Genomic DNA, 20,391 nt, shown 5'->3' with positions numbered 1-20,391 from the left:
AAAGTGCTATTTTTCAGAAGTCAGTTCATTTTTCTTTTGGCCCAGGAATGCTTTTCTTTCTTGAAGAAAACTGTCAAGGAATAAAAAGAGTCGTCTATTTAGTTCTTCAGCACCTTACCTAATCAATTAATAGCAAAGTCCCTTTTGATAGAATAGTCCCTAAAGTTAAAAGTAAGCACAAATATAAAAATGATTTCATTTCAAAATGTAACTCATTCTTGAATCCTTAGAATGTTTTTCTTTTAAATTAATGAGTCATCTATACTTTTCTTAAGTGTTTGCATCCTTCAGTTTTTCAGCCCCATTTATTCAATGTTTCTGAAGAAATTTCCTTTGAAATTCAAATATCAGACTATCTTTCTGGATGGGGGAGGGTATGAATTTTGAGAATCTGCCATTCTTACTTTATTCTGGCAATTTATTCTGTTTTTAGCTTAGAACTAGTGACAGAAAAGTTAAACAAAGAGGTAGAATGAAGAAATGGCAGCACGGCTAAACTCCCAATTCAGGTCATCTCTGTGTGGATTCATTGTTTGGTGTGAAAGAACGGCCAAACAGCAGGCATACACTCATATGTAAGCACACAGACCTATAAAAAACACATTCAAAAATGAAAAGGAAAAAAAAAAAAACCTTTCCTGCTGCTATGGCTTAACTTCAATAGTTTTTTACATAAAAAATTAACTGAATGAGGCTTCATAAGAGTTGAGAAGAGGGTAGTTGGGGAAGATCGATAGATAAGATATTGATGGCTCATCCGATTTTTGATGAGGACATATTTCAAAATGTACACAGTGTAATACATAGTGTTGCATCTTCATGTATGTATCTGGAATCCAGGTGAGGTTTGACTTTGGGTTTTACACAATGAATTTCTCAATTTTTAAATATTTTGAACCATAAATCCATTTCTAATACTGAACTTCCCTTGTTTAGAGTTTTTGGGAAAAAGGCTTAAAGGAAAATATACAATAAAAATATATTTTGCCAAGACATATTTCCAATAGGTTTTGAAAAAAAAAAACAGTTTTAGGATATAATATGCTCAAATAACTAAAAATGGACACATTTCATAAGGGAGGAGAAAAAATGCTTTATATTTCACCTATCTACCTTACTAACAGATCAGTATATTGTTTGAGGTGACGATAGACTTATCAAAACATCTACATTTCAATTTCCTTTCTGAAAGGTGCTTTCAATAAGATGTAAAGCTGAAGTTATTGAGTCAGTGTCAAGAAAAGCTCTTTTTATTGGACATGCTCAACCAGTATATGTATGTTTCTTTTGCCCTCATCTCTTCCTCTCTTCTGCTTTCTGGAACCTATATAGTTTACCTGGAACTGAAGTAGCAATGCTGTACTTTAAAGGTAGAAACCATTGGCTAAGAGTGGCAAAGCAGAAAGAATCCTGAGTCCTTAGTGACCACAAACTTCCAAAACAGACCTGAGCTTTCTATCTCAATCTCATTTGAGTCATGTTATTACACTGTAGTTTTTCTGAATTACTTATGTTTCTACCTTATCTAGTAAAGACAGTCATCATGATGAAGAAAACATAACATGTAATACATTCTCTTTGCAGCAGTCTTTCTTTGGTAATTATAATCAATCATTTGCATTGGGTGTTTCCTATGAATCATTCACTGCAAATGCATGGCTAACTTCCAAGTCATACTCATCAAATATTTATTGAGGCTGATATTGCATTAGATACTGGAAATATACTACAATATAAAAAACAAGCATGGCTGGGCACGGTGGCTCACGCCTGTAATCCCAGCACTTTGGGAGGCCAAGGTGGGTGGATCATGAGGTCAGGAGATCGAGATCATCCTGGCTAACAAGGTGAAACCCTGTCTCTACTAAAAATACAAAAAATTAGCCAGGCGTGATGGTGGGCACCTGTAGTCCCAGCTAGTTGGGAGGCTGAGGCAGGAGAATGGTGTCAACACAGGAAGCGGAGCTTGCAGTGAGCTGAGAGACTGCGCCACTGCACTCCAGCCTGGGTGACAGTACGAGACTTTGTCTCAAAAAAAAAAAAAAAAAAAGGCAGGCTTCTGCCCTTGTGGGACTTGTACCTGGTAATAATTTTATCAGTAATCATAGAAACAAATGTAAAATGATAACTTTGACACCAGCGAGGAAGGAGAGAGATGCTGCACTATCAGATCCATGTTGCTATGGTTTAAATGTGCCCCCTCCAAAATTCAGATTTCCAGTGTAATGGTATTAAGAGGTGGGGCCTTTATAACATGCTTAAGCCATGAGGACTCCTCCCTGATGAATGGGATTATACAAGAGGCTTCATGCAGTGTTAGGATCTCTTGCCCTTCTGCCTTTCATCATATGAGGACACAGCATCCTTCCCTGACAGAGGATGCAGCAATAAGCCGTCATCTTAGAAGCAGAGTGTAGCTCTCATTTCATAGCCTAACCTACTGGCAACTTGTTCTTGAACTCCCCAGCCTCCAAAACTATGAGAAAATAAATTCCTGTTCTTTATAAATGACGCAGGTTTTATGTTATGCACAGCACAAACAGACTAAGACTTGTTAAAGGAGGCAGGCGTGGGCCTTGTATGGGAGGTCACAAAATGTTGCCCTGGGGAAATGTTGATTATGTAGGCATGAATGATGAGTAGAATTTATGGTGAAGAGAAGATAGGCAGGATAAAAAATATGTGTAAAGACTAACAAGTGGCAAAGATTATTGGAATTCAAAAAAATTATTGGTGTGAGATGAGTTAACAAAACAAACACAATAACAAAAGTAACATAGGGGACTTACTGATCCCTGACCAACACCTCAAACACTCTTAAAAATATGTCTTATTGACATGTAATATATATTCAGAAATGTTTACAAATATTGGAGTCAGCAAATTATAACAAAATGACCATCCACATATAATAACAATCATGGCCAATAAATAAAACATTGCTAACACTTCAGAGCAAACTTCCAAATAATTACCCCATTACCACTCTCCCCAGTTAATGACTAATCTGACTTTTAACAGCAAGGATTATTTTTGCTTGTTTATCAAGTTACTATAAATAAATTTCTCTGGATGCTCTATCTGACTAATCAAACTAATTTTTGATCAACATTATATTTATGAGATTCCTCCATGTTGTTGCTCACAGCCCTAGTTGGTTTGCTCCACTGCTGTACGATATTCCATTGTGTAAATACGCAATTATTTATTTGTTTAGTTATTAGTGGATATTTGGTTTCACCTTAGTTTAGGGTTTACTATAAATAGTGATGCTTTTGTCACATATATGAATGCATTTCGAGAGTATATTCCTAGAAATGGAACATAGACATATGTATACAAATTTTAATATATTGCCCAAATGTTTACTAATGTTGTTGTATTAATTCACATTATACAGGATTACAGGTCCCTCCCTAGACACGTAGGGATTACAACTTGAGATGAGATTTGAGAGAAGACACAGAGTCAAACCATGGCATTGGATATTCATTACAATGTTAAATAAGTGTAAAGAGAGTGAATATGTTTGTTTTGATTTGTAATAAATTTATAGACTTGTATAGTCATCAGCACAACTGAGGTTTAAAATATTTCCATTGTGTTAAACGGATCTCTCATGGTCATTTTCTGCTGCAAATCCTCACTCTCACTCTCAGCCCTAAGCTGCCTCCTGTCTTAAAACATTTGACATTCCTAGATATTTTATGTAAATTGAATCAAAAATATGTAGTCAATTCCATCTGGATTAATACATTTAGCATAATGTTTTTGAGGTACATCCATATTGTAACATGTATTAGCAGTTTGTTGCTCTTTACTGCTGAACATTATTTTATTGTATGACTATAGCACTTTTTTTCATTCATTTAACAAGGAATGAACATTTGGATTTTTCCCAGTATGTAGCTATTAGAAATAGTGCCGCTATGAACATTCACATAGGAATCTTTAGATGACCTAGGTTTTATTTCTCTTGAGTAGATATCAAGGAGTGAATTTGACAGTCATGCGCTAAATTTGTGTTTAATATTTTTGTAACTGCCAAAATGTTTTTTTTTAATGGCAGTACCCTTTTACATTGCCATCAGCGATGCATGAAGATTCTAGTTTCTCCCTTGCAGGAAGTGGGACTGCCAGGAAACTCTGCAAGGGTGCTGTTTCATAGAGAGAGCTTGTGCTGGGTCACTTGCACATACTGAGACCTAAGATGCTACAGCAAGACACCATTTTTGAACCCAACCCACAACAGATTATGCCCTGCCCTGGTGCTCAACAGCTGAAGCATGAGTCAGTCATGGGCTGCCACAGATGGACCTGAGGTGCAAGTGAGCAAGGCACAGGTTAAAACCACTGAATCTAGCTAGTAAGCAACTCTGAAGCTAAAATGTAAGCATGGCACCCATTTCCAACCAGCCAGCCAAGTTTGCAGGCAATGAAGGCAACCCCAACCTTCTCAGTGGCAGGGCCACTGTGCAGCTCTTACCACCTCCCACCCAAGCATCTTTCCAGAAGCCTGGGGATCATACTGCCTCTGTATACCATAGCTGGTGCGTGCACACACCACAGAGGGCTCTGAGGACAAGCCTACCAGGCTTCTTTGCTACTCTCTCCATGTCAGAGTGCACAGCCCTAAAGCCTAGGGACTGCCCAGTAAAGTCCACCACCATTGGCATCTAAGCACTCTTCCTGGGGGCCTGAGGTTAATCCCACCCACCCTGCAGCTACCGCTATAGCTGGTGCCTATTTGCATGTACCATATGCAGGCATGGAGACTATCCCAACCAACAATCACAGCCCTCACCACTACCAGCAAGCACTGTTTAGGGCCCAGAGTGTTATCCAGCCACTGGCATTGCCATAGTTCATGTCGTCCACCCAGGGGTCCAAGAGCCTACCCAACAACCCATCCTACCCTTGACACTACTGGCATCTGAACAAGTTACCTGAAGGCCCAATAATTGGCCTACCTAGACCCACTGGCACTAGTGCCAGTCCTGCCCACTGCTGCCACCACTGGGGCTCAAACATTGTCCCACCTAGCATCTAGTCCCTAGTAAAACTTCAGGACAGCCTCCACTAAAAACTGCACCAAAGCCACTAAGGAAATTGCAGTCACCACAGACGCTGTTTACAGCTAAAAAAATCACGCAGATACTACCCTACTACATGTACCTGGAATCAAAGCTGATGTGCTCTACCCAACCAACACTATAGATACAACTTCAGGAAAATGTCCTCTCCTACAAAAACAAATGAAAAAAAAAAAAAAAGTAGAAGAAATGACAGTTATGCTAGATGCACAGATATCAATATAAGGACACAGGAAACATGAAAAAGCAGGAAAATGTAATGCCTTCAAAGGAACACTATAATAAACATACTCCACACAAATAAAAACCAAAAACAATCAGGAGTAGCTATATATTTATCAGAAAAAAATCAGATTCTAAATCAAAAACAGTAATAAAAAGGGAGGAGTCATTATACAATGATAAAGCATCAATCCAGAAAGAGGATGTAACAACTCTCAATATATATGCACCCAACACTAAAGACGTTAGATTAATAAAACAAATTGTACTAGATCTAAATAGAGAGATAAATTCCGATACAATAATAGTGGCAAACTTCACCACCCTATTCACAGCATTCAACAGATTATATAGACACAAAATTAACAAAGAAACACTAGATTTAAACAGGACTTTAGGTCAAATGAACCTAACAGACATTTACAAAACACTTTATTCAATAACTGCAGAATACACCTTCTTATCAGCACATAGAACATTCTCCAGGGTAAACCATATGTTAGACCATAAAGCAAGTCTCAATAGATTTTTAAAAATCAAAATAATATCAATTATCTTCTCACACGAAAATGGAATAAAACTGGAAATTAATACCAACAAGAGCTTTGGAAAGTATACAAATACACAGAAATTAAGCAACATGCTCCTGAATGACTACAGGGTCAATGAAGAAAAGAAGAACTAACACAAATCCTCCTGAAACTGGTCAAACAATTTAAAACGGGAGAAAATTTTCTCTAACTCATTCTATGAGATCGACATTACCCTGATACCAAAACCAGAAAAGGGCACAACCGAAGAAAACTACAGGCCATCCCTGAAGAATATAGATGCAAAAATCTCCAACAAAATACTAGCAAATCAAATTCAACGGTTGGTTTGATCAAATGAGATTTAGCCCAGAGATGCAAGGATGGCTCAAAATGAAATCAATAAATGTGACACAGCACATCAACAGAATGAGGAACAAAATTTCTATGACCATCTCAATAGACACAGAAGAAGCACTTGAAAATATTCAACATTTCCTATTGATAAAAACTCTCAACAAAGTAGGAAAAGAAGGAACATACCTCAAAATAATAAAGTACATATTGGACAAATCCACAGTTAATATCATCCCAAATGAGGAAAAGTTGATAGCCTTTTTTCCGAGATCTGGAACAAGAAAAGGATGCCCACTTTCACCACTCCTATTTAACATAGTACTGAAAGTGCTAGCCAGGCTAGTGAAAATAATTAAAGGCATTGTAACTGGAAAAGAGGGAGCCAAATTGTCCCTCTTTGCAGACAATATTAGCTTCTATTTAGAAAAACCCTCCCAAAAGCCTCTTAGAAATGATAACCAAATCCAGTAAGGCTGTAAGATACAAAATCAACATGCAAAAATCATTAGTGTTTCTAAACACCAGTAATGGATAAGGAAACAGACAAAAAAGAAATCAAGAGGGCAACCCCATTAAAATAGCTAAAACAATACCAAGGAATAAATTAAACCAAAGAGGTAATCAGTCTCTGCAAGGAAAACTACAAATCACTGAAGGAAGAAGTGTAAAAAGACACAAATAAATGCAAATACATCCCATGCTCATGGATCAGAAAAATTAATAGAGCTAACATAACCATATGAACAAAAGCAATCTACAGACTCAGATATCTATCAAAATATCAATGTAATTTTCCAAGGGATTAAAAAAAAAGTCCTAAAATTCATATAGAACCAAAAAAGAATCAAAGCAGCCAAAGCAATCCTGAGCAAAAGGAATAAAGTTGCAGGCATCACACTGCCTAATTTCAATCTGTATTACAAGGCTATTATAACTAAAGCAGCATGGTGTTGATATAAAAATAGACACACGGTCCAATTGAACAGAATAGAGAACCCCAAAATAAATCCACATATTTACAATGAACTGATCTTCCACAAGGTCATCAATAACATAGATACACTCTCAGTAAATGGTACTGAGAAAACTGGATTACCATATACCTGAATGAAACTAGATCATTATCTCTCATCATATACAGATATCAACTATGATGAATTAAAAACCTAAACATTGCAGCACTGTTCACAATAGTAAAGACTTGGAACCAACCCAAATGCCCATCAATGATAGACTGGATAAAGAAAATGTGGCACATATATACCATGGAATACTATTCTGCCATAAAAAAGGAGGAATTCATGGATCTCATTCTTTTTTATGGCAGCATAATATTCCATGGGGTGTAGGTACATTTTCTTTTTTTTTTTTTGTTTCTCATATTTTTATTATATTACTAGTAATAATGTAAAATAGTAGAGCACTACTAACAAAATTAATTGAAAGTGAATAAAATATCTGTAAATGGAGTATGTTTAAATAAGTTAAGGTGTCATCCCATGCAATTATAAAATACTGATGTGATTCTAAATTTACTAATATGAAAGGAAAACAAGGCACATTGTTGAACATAAAAGAAAACATACATTAAGGAGGAGATAATTGAAGTTTCTAAATTTAAAAAATCAAAGAACATGGTATATAGTATAATCCCATTTGAGATACAGAAAGGCATGAGTGTCTTTGTGGGTGGAGAAGAAGTAGGGTGAAGAGGGCAGGGGATAAGGATATCCGGAAGACTGCTTACCAAAATACTAATTGTGTTTATCAATGCACAGAAAAACTTCAAAGCTGGTTTTATTTTGAAATTTATAATAATACTGCATGTTATGATCATTTATAATATATATATATATATATATATATATAAATTACAGTTACTGAATCAAGTCTGTCTTCTTCCCCATCTTCTTTTAATGAGAAGAAGGGAGCTGGGAGCAGGATGCTAGTTCACCTACGTAAGCCGTTACTAGCACAGGTGTAGGGATTGAGCAAGAGCTGGGTTTGAAAAGAAACAGGAATAGCAAGGCAGGTTGGGGCAGGGAGGCAGATTAAGCAGGTGAGCTCAGGGCAAAGCAACTACAGTTCGTTCCTTGGTATCAGAGGGGCTTGGCCTAGAAGACAGAAAAGTGAATTCCTAGGACTGGAAAACGTGACTGGAATGGAAGGCAGGGTTCGGGAGCGCAGAGAGGAAAGTGGTTGACAGCAGTTAGGATTCCAGGAAGCAAAGCTGGCTCAAGCAGGTGAGGGGAGGTGGAGAGATCCCGAGCCCAGCCTCTAGCTCCGCCACAGGAAGCCCCCATCCATTAATAATTATCCACGGATCCTCAATAGCAGCTATTGCTTTACCTTGGCTGGAGCACGCATCAACCCCCAAAGCTGGACTCCCTGGGTGTGTGTGTGATTCCTCGCAAACACATAGAAGTGCCTTTTTCGTTTGTTGATTGGTTTATGGTTTGTTCGTTCCTGTTTGTAATAGGGAAGGCTTCATAACTGACAAGCCCTTGAACCCCACCCCCAAGCCACTCGAGAGCATCCCTGTCTCTTCCAGTCAGGGACTCTGTGGCTTTCCCTATTTTTATTTTATTTATTTTTTATTTTTTTATTATTATACTTTAAGTTCTAGGGTACATGTGCATAACGTGCAGATTTGTTACATATGTATACTTGTGCCATGTTGGTGTGCTGCACCCATCAACTCGTCAGCACCCATCAACTCGTCATTTACGTCAGGTATAACTCCCAATGCAATCCCTCCTCCCTCCCCGCTCCCCATGAAAGGCCCCGGTGTATGATGTTCCCCTTCCCGAGTCCAAGTGATCTCCTTGTTCAGTTCCCACCTATGAATGAGAACATGCGGTGTTTGGTTTTCTGTTCTTGCGATAGTTTGCTGAGAATGATGGTTTCCAGCTGCATCCATGTCCCTACAAAGGACACAAACTCATCCTTTTTTATGGCTGCATAGTATTCCATGGTGTGTATGTGCCACATTTTCTTAATCCAGTCTGTCACTGATGGACATTTGGGCTGATTGCAAGTCTTTGCTATTGTGAATAGTGCCTATAGGCATCTGTTGGAGACCCCAGTTGAGAAGTTCCACCCAGAGAGAAGGAACAAGATAGGGACTCACTTAAAAAAAGCAGTCTGGCCATATTTTGGTAGATCTGCTCTGCTGTACTGAGGATCTACTTCAGTCCTTTGTCACCTCAGACACTCCAATGCTCAAAAGCTCGAATGGTTGTCACCCAGACAGCAAAGACGGTGACCTAACTTCTCCTCTAGGAGTGCTGTCCTAGGAGAATTCAGATCTCTGATGGCTAGAGAGCTCAGGTGGGTGTGAAGGCCTTGACTGGGAGGTCCTGCCCAGGATTGGGTGCCTGCTTGAAGCAGCATTCTGGCCACATTTTGGTAGAGCAGCTGTGCTGTCTGGGGGAATCCCATCTGCCCTGGGTCAGCTCAGACTCTCCAAAGCCTGAAGGCTGGAATGGCAAAGTCGCCTGAACAGCAGGTACAGTCAGCTAGCAGTAGCTGGTAGCTGACTGTAATTTTAAGCAAGTGGGTCTAATCTTGTGAAGTGCTCTGTAAATGCAGTCTATGGGCTGTTGCTGCTCAGCCCCCTGGATTCAGCCTCTTGCCTGGGGGTATGTACAGGAGTTTAACCTCCCACTTTGCTAGAGCAGCAGCTACTTTTGCCAGAAAGTCAAAGTATCTAAGGCTCCAGGGTCTCCATGCACACCTAAGCAGCTCCTTTGCTGAGACTCCATGTAGCTCTGTCTGACAGACTGAAGATTGAAGGCCCTGGTGGAGTGGGTTCACAAGGAGATCTTTTGACCCTAGGGTAGCACATATCTGTGGGAGAAGTGTAGTTTCCTGGGGTTGTTCATTCACTCATGGCTTCCCTGGGCTAGGGAGGATCCTCTGATTCCATGTTGCTGCCAAGTGGGCCATTGTCTTGTCTTGCTCTGCTTCATTCTCTGTGCATCAAGTTGTTTCTATGATTAATGTCAATGTGAGTACATGGGTGTTTCAGTTGAAAGGGTTGCATTTACTTGCCCCTTTTGCTCCTCTCTGTGAGAGCCACAAGCACTAGCTGCTTACAGTCAGCGATCTTGGCCATTCCCCAATATTTACTTTTATAAGTCCTTTTAAATATTTTGGAAACTTCTTGTTAAAGAACTTAAAATCAACCAGGTTAAACTTGGGCCGTAAGGTGAGAGATTAACCTCAAAGTTTTCTTGTAAAGCCTCTTCTGAACTCCTTTATGTCTCTCCAGTATATACACACTATCATGTTCACTGTATGAGGATCCCAGGATTCTTCTATTTGGTTATTCCACTGTGTAGGTCTTCTAATTCCAAGCCACAGTGTCTTTATAACCTGTATTATTTCCAAAGAGTCATCAATAATGATATCCTTTCATTTGGATTCTTAAAATTTGTGTCTTCTGTCTTTTCTGTTTGCCAGTTTAACCAAAATTTATCAAAGTTTTTATCTGAAAAGCAAGTCAACTTTTGCTTTAATTGATTTTGCTACATTTTTATTTTTCTGTTTCTATTTTATTATTTTTCTGTAGAATTTCTATGGTTTCCTTGTATTTTCTTGCTTGGAAATTAGATCAGCCTTTCTTTGTTAGTTTCTTAATGTGTCTGCTTTGGTTATTTTAAATCATTCTTTTTGTTGAACATAGGCTTTCAAGCTAAACATTTTTAAAACTCGGCTTTATTTTCATTCATTTGATACAAAACATTTTCTAATTTCCCTGGTTATTTTATTTTTCTCTTGGTATTTAATCAAGCCTTGACTTCCCTTTTACTTGATTATTTCTGAGTGTCAGACATTGTGTATAAAAATTATGGAAGTAATTTGAAGATATAAATTATGTTATGTTCTTTAAGACGATTTACTTAATATCTGACTGAGATAAAGAATAAAAGCACATGAAGCAAAATGAACGCTTCTGTTATTTATAAAGGCTAATCTGGAGATTGTAACTTATATTAGTTGACAAGAACTTCAGAATTAAACCAAACTTATCTACTCAGTTATTAATATATTCAATGTTCAAATGGGGACAAGAGTCTTTACAGGAAACAGAGCAGAGAAGTTGCAATATGTAGAGAAAGGCTTTGTCCCCAGAAGATTTTAAAAAATAAAACCAAAGTGCTGTTCTATGTACCGTAGCCTAGAGGAAACATCAGAAAAGAGCTGACAATCTAAGATTTGAAAAAGATTAAACAGAGAAAGGAAAAAGGCCAAAGTTTGGCGTGTTTGAGGAAAAGAAAAACTATTGTGGCAAGAGTATCTTGGATACTAAAATTTTCTCTGTGTGTCTTTGTGTGTGTGTGCATGTGTAGGTGTGTGGGTATATGCTATAGGATAGAATATTACTCAGAGAGGCTAAGATAAATAGTTTGAATTGTAAATTTTCGTATAAATAATGTAAGTGTACAGAAGTCTCTCAGAATGTTGCTGATCTCAGATCTGTCTGTGGTAAGAAAACATATTTTTATATATGTTTAATACAAAGACATTTAGAAGACTGAGTGATCACATTTGCTTGGAATAATAAAGGAAAAACATGTATCTTTATAAATTTTCATTTGAAGTAGACCTTTTAAGGAGACAAATATTCTTTTTATTCTTTAAAATCTATCTGAAATATCATTTCCTAGTTGAAGTTACTCTGATATCATTGTCTTTGTGCTTTCTACCGTGCTGAAATAGTTTATTCTATTATTGCCCACAGCTCTTCATCTGATTCTTTACTATCTTCTTAGATAATAGTAGACCTATATGAGCATTGCCTGGTCTTAAAACTACTCTATTCTGGCACTTCTTGCATAGGAGTTAAATGCACAGGCTCTGGAGGCAGACGCTCTGGTTTGGATACATGTCCCTTCATTTACTATGTAACTTGAACAGATTGTTTAACCTCTTTGTGCTCCAATTTTCTCATCTGTACAATAGGAATAACAATAACACGTGCTTAATAGGGTTTCTTTCAGCATTAAATTATATAATGCATGTTATCAGCAAAAAGCAGCATCTGACAGATAAATGTGCTCAAATAAAAAAATAGCTCTTTCTCTCTCTCTCTCTCTTTTTTTTTTTTTTTTTTTTTGAGATGGACTTTCGCTCTGTCACCCAACCTGGAGCGCAGTGGCGCTATCTCAGCTCACTGCAACCTCTGCCACCTGGGTTCAAGTGATTCTCATGCCTCAGCTTCCTGAGTAGCTGGGACTACAGGTGTGTGCCACCAAGCCTGGCTAATTTTTATATTTTTGTAGAGATGGAGTTTCACCATGTGGGCCAGGCTGGTCTCAAACTCCTGAACTCAAGTGATCCAGCTACCTGGACCTCCCAAAGTGGTGGGATTAAAAGTGTCAGCCACTGAAACTGCCTTTGCAAAATTATGACTGACAAAGTGAAGGGGATCTAACCTAACCGACTCCAGCTTTCTAATAACCTCCAGGCTGTCCTTGTTCATTACTGGGCGTAGGCTGAACTAACTTTGGGAGGCATTTAGTTTATAGTTTATAATTTAAAACAAAGACAATAACAACTCTTTCCCAAAATAAACCTCCTCCTTACTGCGGAACTCGACGGCTTTTGTAAGACTAAGAAATTAGCCAGAAGATTAGAAATTATGGTTTAGGAGTCACACAGCTAAAAGATTCTGACCCTCCCTAAACTGCTCCCAAGATCAGTGCTTGAGATATTTGGCAGACCCTGCACTTAATGGATCAACTGGGACTACCCAGATTGATAAACAGGCCCATGTGATCTTGTAGCCCCCACCCAGGAACTGACTCAGCATGAAGAGATTGCTTTGACTCCCTATGATTTCATCTCTGACCAATCAGCACTCCCAGTTTGCTGGCTTATCCCCACCCACTAAGTTGTCCTTAAAAACTCTGCTCCCTGAATGTCCGGGTGGACTGATTTGAGTAATAATAAAACTCTAGTATCCCTCACAGTGGGCTCTGCATGAATTACTCTTTCTTCATTGCAATTCCCCTGTCTTGGTAAATCAGATCTGTCTAGGCTGCAGGCAAGGTGAATCCATTGGGCGGTTATAACATGGTCCTGAAAGCTCTTTGTCTTATGATTGTTGCTATATTATATTTTGAAGATGTCATCCACTTGATTGATTGGCTCGATTAAACAACTCTCTTATAAAACATATGAACTGATTCCTACAAAGACTTCTACAATGTAGATCATCATCCAAACAAAGATACTTTTATAAGTAGAAGGCTCTGCTATTAATAATTACATTGAGACAACAGTTAAAAAGCAGAAGTACATTGATCCTATTATTAGGCCATTCTATTATAAACCCATCATTTCAGTACATATCGACTTTTAGTTAATGTATCTGCAAATATTTACTCAAAGTTTTAGCTTCTACTACCTGTTCTCACACCACTATTGTATCTTGTCTGAATTACAGCATTCACTTCCCAATTTTTTTTTTTTTTTTTTTTTTTAGGCAGGATTTCATTCCTGTTGTCCAGACTGGAGCACAATGGCACTATCTCAGCTCACTGCAATCTCCACTGTCTCCTGGACTCAAATGATTCTCCTTCCTTAGCCTCTCAAGTACCTGGGACTACCACAACTGGCTAATTTTTACACTTTTGTGGAGGCAGGGTTTCACCATGTTGCCCAGGATGGTCTTGAACTCCTAGACTCGAGCAATCCACCTTCCTCGTACTCTCAAAGTGCTAAGATTAAAGACATGAGCCACCATGCCCAGCCACTTCCCAACTTTAAAAACATCAGAATTTTATTTCAAAAATGTAAATTAGATAGTACATTTCCATTTTAAAAACACTCCAGCAATTTCTGTTTTCTTCAGACACTTCATAACTCCCAGGACCTGGTATATGGTATGTGTACTTCATTATCAGTATCACAGATTGGTTTCTATTGTCATCACCACATCATCATCATCATGGATCATTTTCTGTGTACCAAGACTTACGTTAATATTTTAGGTACAATTCCCTTTAATCCACATAAAACTTCAAGCATTATCCTTATGTATGAAATGAAAAAGCTGAAGTTTAGAGAGGTTAGACAACTTGCCTAATGCTACACAACTTATGAGAGATAGAGTCAAATTTCAAAACCTGTTAGTCTGACACCAAAGCCCTTGGCAGTGAATATTAAGTTATATTGTCTTGCTAATTAATCTATTGATTAAAATAAAACTGAACTCGTATACAAATATTAAATTTTTAAAAATAAGTGCCTTCCCTATCTTTCTCTTATTTTGTTTTAGCCTCATTTCCTGACACCCCTCCCATTTCACTGAATACACTGTAGCCATTCTGATTTTTCTTGTCTTCATACTGCAATGTTCATCTTCTTTCTAGGTTTTCACATGTGCTGGATGTCCTCCTGGAGTGTTTGCCCTACTGCAAATTGCCTGGATAATACCATGAAGTGACTAACTTTGATGATATTTCTTCTATTATGGTTTTTATTCTCTGTTCCTCTTTTATCAGGCACCTCCCTTCTGTTTTCCCAGACACTCTCCTTTAAATATCAAATTATTTGTCTCAGTCTTCCTCTGATTGTAGGTATTATCAAGGCATACAGTGTCTAACTTGTAAGCACTGAATTACCAGAGTGCCTGCTGGCACATAATAGACACCTGAGAATGTGAAAGAAAAATTGCACTTAGAATTAAACAGGCAAGGAAGATTTATAAGATTCGTAGCGTATTCAAGATTTTTGCAAAGAAGGAGAAATATTGAACTGAACTCTACTGAAACACAAGGTGGTAGAATTGTTCAGAGCTTAGAGGAACTAGTGGAAAGTATAATTGTCTCTCTGTATCTGCAGGTTCCTCATCCATGGGATTCAACCAACTGTGAATCAAAAATACTTGGGAAACAAAAAACAGTAACAATACAACAATAAAAAATACAAATAAAAAAAAAAAGACAATACAAGATAGCAACTATTTACATAACACTTACATTGCATTAAGCAATCTATGCCAGGGAGGTGGTAAAGTCCAGGCATCGGAAAGTGGTTGACTCAAGGGTTGGTAAGAATTTATCAACACCAGTATAGGTTTACAAAAGGAAGGTTTTATTAGAAAGAAAGTACACTGCAGAAGAGTGCAGTGGGAAGCTTCAGCAAGAGAGGAGTGAGCACGCCACAGCGGATTTTTCTTTAGAGGTATTTATGGACCTTAAAATGGGAGGTTAAAGGTATTTTGGACCATATTAGCCATGTAGGTCATGATAAATGATTACATTTGTAGACATTTTGGTGCCTTAATGTCAGCAAGGGCTGCACAATGAGTTTTGATAGGCATGTATTCCAGAGATGTATAGAAATTCTAGTTACTATATGTTTTTTGCAAAGAAACCTGGAACAAGATGTGGGCTTTAAATAATAGTATAATTACTTCTGAATTCCTCAGATAAAGAGTTTTGCCTTTGGATGGTCACCAGGTAGTTTTGACTCTCCTCAATCTAGAGATGATTTTTAAGGGACTTGAGCATCTACAAATTTTGGTATCTATGAGGTTCCTGGAACCAACCCCAAGAAACCACTCTACCAGAGGATATTAGTGAGGAGATTTGCCAATGTTATTCGGCCATCTGTGTTTGCTAATATTGCTCGTCTAAGTTAGGCTTATACTCTCCCATAGAGACTGGGAGATCAGGTCATTATTTTTCTTTATGTTTACATTTCAAAGGGATGTATCCCCAGATCCTAGAGAAAGACTTTACTAGGTTGTAAAACTAGCAAGGTGCAGAGAGAAGATTTACATCTCAAAGGGGTAGAAAAATAATACAATAACAAGTGTTGTAAAATAAATGCTCTAGGAAAAAGAGGTTAGGGGCCTAGAGTCAGAAAGAAACCTATCTATAGTTCAGTCAAGAGAGGGAATGTTAAGGTCCTCCTGTTCTAGATCTATATTTGTTGAGTTGATGGATAGTTAACCAGAAAATTCAAAAACATTGCATAATACATTATAAAACTCTTGACATATAATAATGGAAAAACTATTATGACTATGCATTTATATAATTTAAATAAACTGGGGAATAATGCATAGGATTTAAAATTTTAAATATTCAAATGAAATTTTCTGAATACATTTTTATATTTTTCTAACTCATAAAAAATAAAATAACATTATTATACTATGGAGGTTCACAGGTAGAGTTTAGTGTTTTAATTGAACATCTTAGTTCTGCATTTGCTAAAACTTCTAAGAAATTACTGATGACTTTGAAGTACACCACAAATCAAGTAACACTATAACATAGTAGCTAGATAGACCAGAAATAATAATTTTTATTGCCTACTAACTGAAGTTCTTTCATATTTTGAATGGTGTTTAATGTTGTTTAAATTATTATGGCTATAAAGAAAATATATCCAGTCTAATTAAACCTGTGTAATTTCAAAGAAGGTAAATTTAGTAGCTATATTTACATCCCACAAAGTGTCATTGGATATGGTATTGGTAATATTTTCAAAGCATTTTGCTTTTATTTCTTACACATTTAGGGTACTGTGAACCACCTCATGTATAGGACAACAGATAATTTAGCTAAATTGATCATATTGTACATTCTCTAAATTATATGGCTTATTTCTTTTTCTTTCCAGCATCATCCATGTCTCTCCCAATTCCAGATGCCCAGCCATTTTGTGTGTTTATGGAGCTTAATCCCAGACTTGAATTTCATTAACTGACCATAGTGTTAGTTAAGTTTTTACAGTAATGAGTTCATTGGGCTGAAATTTTGCAAAGATATTGGGGGAGAGAGAGGGGTAAACATCATCTACATTTGAAAAGACCAAATTTACAAATCAGTACTCTTTAATGCAATTTTTTTCCCCTTGACTAACTGGGAGTTTATTTGCATGCATTCTAAGTGACACTGGAATGAGAAACTAAGATTTTTGTCATTTTAATTTAACACAGACTCACCCTGGAAGCACAGCCCTGATTCTGCGTGAGAAAGGCTATCTCTATAGAAACTAAAACGTGAGTCCTGTTGATTTGTGTTACTGAATTTTACTATGCTATATAACTACCATTTACTATGCTATATATTCCGATGTTTTCCAAGGTTTTGATATTCCGATGTATTTATGGTTGATAAAGTGTGTAAATAAGATCCCTCACAAATAAACATTTTCCATGCCTTTTTTTTTAACGTAATTTTAAAATCTCTGTGACTAATATGCCTAAATACTTAGGACATATATTTATTATCTCAGTTTTTCTCCTGGATTTTCCAAATGGAATAAGCTATCAGTTAATGGTGAAGCTTAGTGCACTTTTCTTTGCTCTGTCATCGATGTGTCTTTTGGCTACTTGCTAATGGTGGACATCTCTTCTCACTGTTTGGCCTCTGATAAGTTGTCTTTGATAGCCTGATGTTTTGTTCTTGAACCCTGCCATGGCTACGACTCTGGGATAGCAGAACTTTCAAAAATAAAAGTAAAAGAGCAAGAGGCACAGAGCCTGTGAAGGTTAGAGAAGACATAAGGCCTGATAATTGAGAGAGATGGGTAAATGATGAATTTTCAACTGGCAGATAGTTTTCACTTTATACCATTTGCTGTCACAGTACCTGAAATAATAAGGGGAATGTTTTTCCCCAATAATGCTAATGGGGGCTGTTTGCTTTGTGAGAATCTGCCAAGGAAACATGCCATGTGGCTTTATCTTTGAAAGTGAGGGTGAAACAAGCTTTCCTGGCTGCAGATAAGTGACTTAGAAGGAATCCTGTTCAGGTGTACCTGTCATTAATTTATCAGGAGGCTTTGTGATTCATACATACTACTCTGTGTGCGATAGAGCATTAAATTGGTTTCCTCTGGGAGCAGGTCACATTCAGGGGTCGTAAGACTCATGATATTGGATGATGTATGCTTGATTCATATAGCCTTTTTCTGCTGGTAACTTGAACATATGTTAGACGATCCCTTGAAACATTTGAATAGCAAAAGGATTCACAAAAACTTGACTATCACTTAATATGCAAGTGTTTGTAACAAAAAAATGTTAATCAACCTGTCCTCTTTTAGCACAGTCATTTATTCAGATAATTAAGTAGTTATAGATATGTTTCAATTTAATGACCTAGATCTTGATAAATGTACTTTCATGGCTCCTTTATTTATTTAAACAAAAGGATATTTACTTAAGCTCATTAATTTATACTGAAAAAATGCAGAGCTGCTTTGAAGCAAGTCTCACCAAACCAACCAACAAACAAAAACCTTTAAAAAATAAAGATTTTTCCCAATTACCATATGGCTTTTTACTGTGGAAATTTTACTGATTACTTCATATATTTTGAAAGACAATGGCATGCCTTGTAAAATGAGATAGATATTGGTTTGAATTTGAGAGGAATATAAAAGGAAAATATGCTTTTTGTGTGTGTTTAGATTGTCTTGAGTGACTTGAGAGATTTGGGGCTTTTTTTTTTTTTTTTTTTTTGAGAAATACTTGGCAAATACTAAAAAAAGAAAAAAAAATCCTTTCTTCATTTTATTATTTTCATGATGGACTGTGTAAAACTAAAACCTAATATCTTTCCTTGAGTTTTAAGTGTGCTTCATTCTGTGCAAAATTAAGCCAATAAATGGCAAAGTGGCAGTTAAATTAAAGCAATCAGTAAAATCTTTCTAAAGTATTTTTAGCATGCTATGACAAAAGTCTTTACTGTGGGTAAATGAGCAACATAAACTGATTTTTTTTCTATTTTTTTAATTTAAAATTGTTCATTATATTCTGTATTGCAATCTAAAACAAATGCGATCATTTCATGAAGTAGCAAAGAAGACTCTTTCAAGTAGATACAAATGATGACTTTATGCTGCATTTACATGGTATAATCTTTTAATTTTGTCCCAGTTGTTTAAATGTGGAACATTCAACATAAACAAGAATTTTCTTATTGATGAATTAAAGCATAATTAGGGCATTACTGTAGGGAACCTATTAGATCTTTCATGCATAATTCACCATAATTAAATGAGATATTCTTCACATCTCCCAATCCTTAAATTAAGACTGTGACCTTAAAATCTTGTAAGGCTTTCTAATAAACAGGAGGGTGAAATCAATATTTTTAATAAAATTATTTTAGAACTTCAAAATCTTCTGGTAAACATCTCTCTGAAGGAAAAAAAGGTAAAGAAAGAAAACTAGATCATAAAATATGAAAAAAATACTATTATACCATCTGCAAGGTACATATACTTAGGCATATTTCTGCCCTGCTCTTTCCATCCTAAAATTTTGTTTTCTATAGAGCATAAAAAATCCATACACTTTAATTTTTTATGTCTTTTTATAAATACCATTATAAATATACAATCTATTAGGTTGTATTTGTTAGAGACGTTTAAAAGATTTCACAAACATTTTGCTGCTCAGATTGTAGTGGTACTTTTAAATAGTTCTCTCTATCTTTCGTAAATTTTCCTCTGCTCTACATGTTACATTAGGTAAGTCAGGCAGACATGAGCAAGGCAGGAGAGGCCCCTCCCCACCAACCACCAGCAATGCCAGGCGATGATCAGGTTATGATCAGGCAGTTGTTAAACTGTCTCTCTAAAAGAATTATTGGTCGCAGTCCATGCCAGGGAAAAGCAGTCTCCCAATAGATAGAAACACCAGAAACTGGTGATCAGCAGCTTCCCAATAAGATCTCAGAAGTTGAGTAAATGTACTCAAGCATGCACACTAGGAGGCAGAATGGTATAGTTTAACAGGTATATGAGCTTCCTCTAGGAATACTCAACTGGGAAGGGAAAAATGCCTCAAGTCACTAAGGAGCAAAATGGTGGAGTTTAAACATTCAACTAGTAAGGGGAAAATGTCACAATTGTACATGCGTATAACTTCAGTAAATACACTGCTCATGCAACCCTTCCCAAGTGCTGGCAAGCCACTGTGCACGCAGACAGCCCACCCCAAGGGAAGAATCAAGGGAGAAGAGATGCAACCGCTTGGACGCATGCCAATGTACAAAATGCCAAGTCAAAGCTCAAGCCACGCGCTTGAATCTCTCAAGTTGCCTGCTTGGTCCTCTTCCAAGTGTACTTTACTTCCTTTCATTCCTTACCTTCCTTCTCTATAACTTTTAATGAACTTTCACCCCTGCTCTAAAACTTGCCTTGGCCTTTCA

The 20,391-nt window shown here is 37.0% G+C and overlaps 1 protein-coding gene across 1 annotated transcript in view; it reads left to right on the top strand.

The window, feature by feature from the left end:
* The window catches only part of MGAT4C (MGAT4 family member C), a 912,166-nt gene that overhangs the window by 508,443 nt on the left and 383,332 nt on the right, over window positions 1-20,391 (top strand). The window contains exon 3 of the mRNA XM_025402523.1: window positions 17,166-17,228. The gene's annotated coding sequence lies outside the window, so the exon portion shown is untranslated. The remainder of the gene's footprint in view (window positions 1-17,165; window positions 17,229-20,391) is intronic.

This window comes from Theropithecus gelada, chromosome 11, assembly GCF_003255815.1.
Source record: "Theropithecus gelada isolate Dixy chromosome 11, Tgel_1.0, whole genome shotgun sequence".
NCBI classification, from domain to species: Eukaryota; Metazoa; Chordata; class Mammalia; order Primates; family Cercopithecidae; genus Theropithecus; species Theropithecus gelada.
Note: the sequence above shows the minus strand (reverse complement) of the source record. Positions and strands in the feature narration are given on the sequence as shown.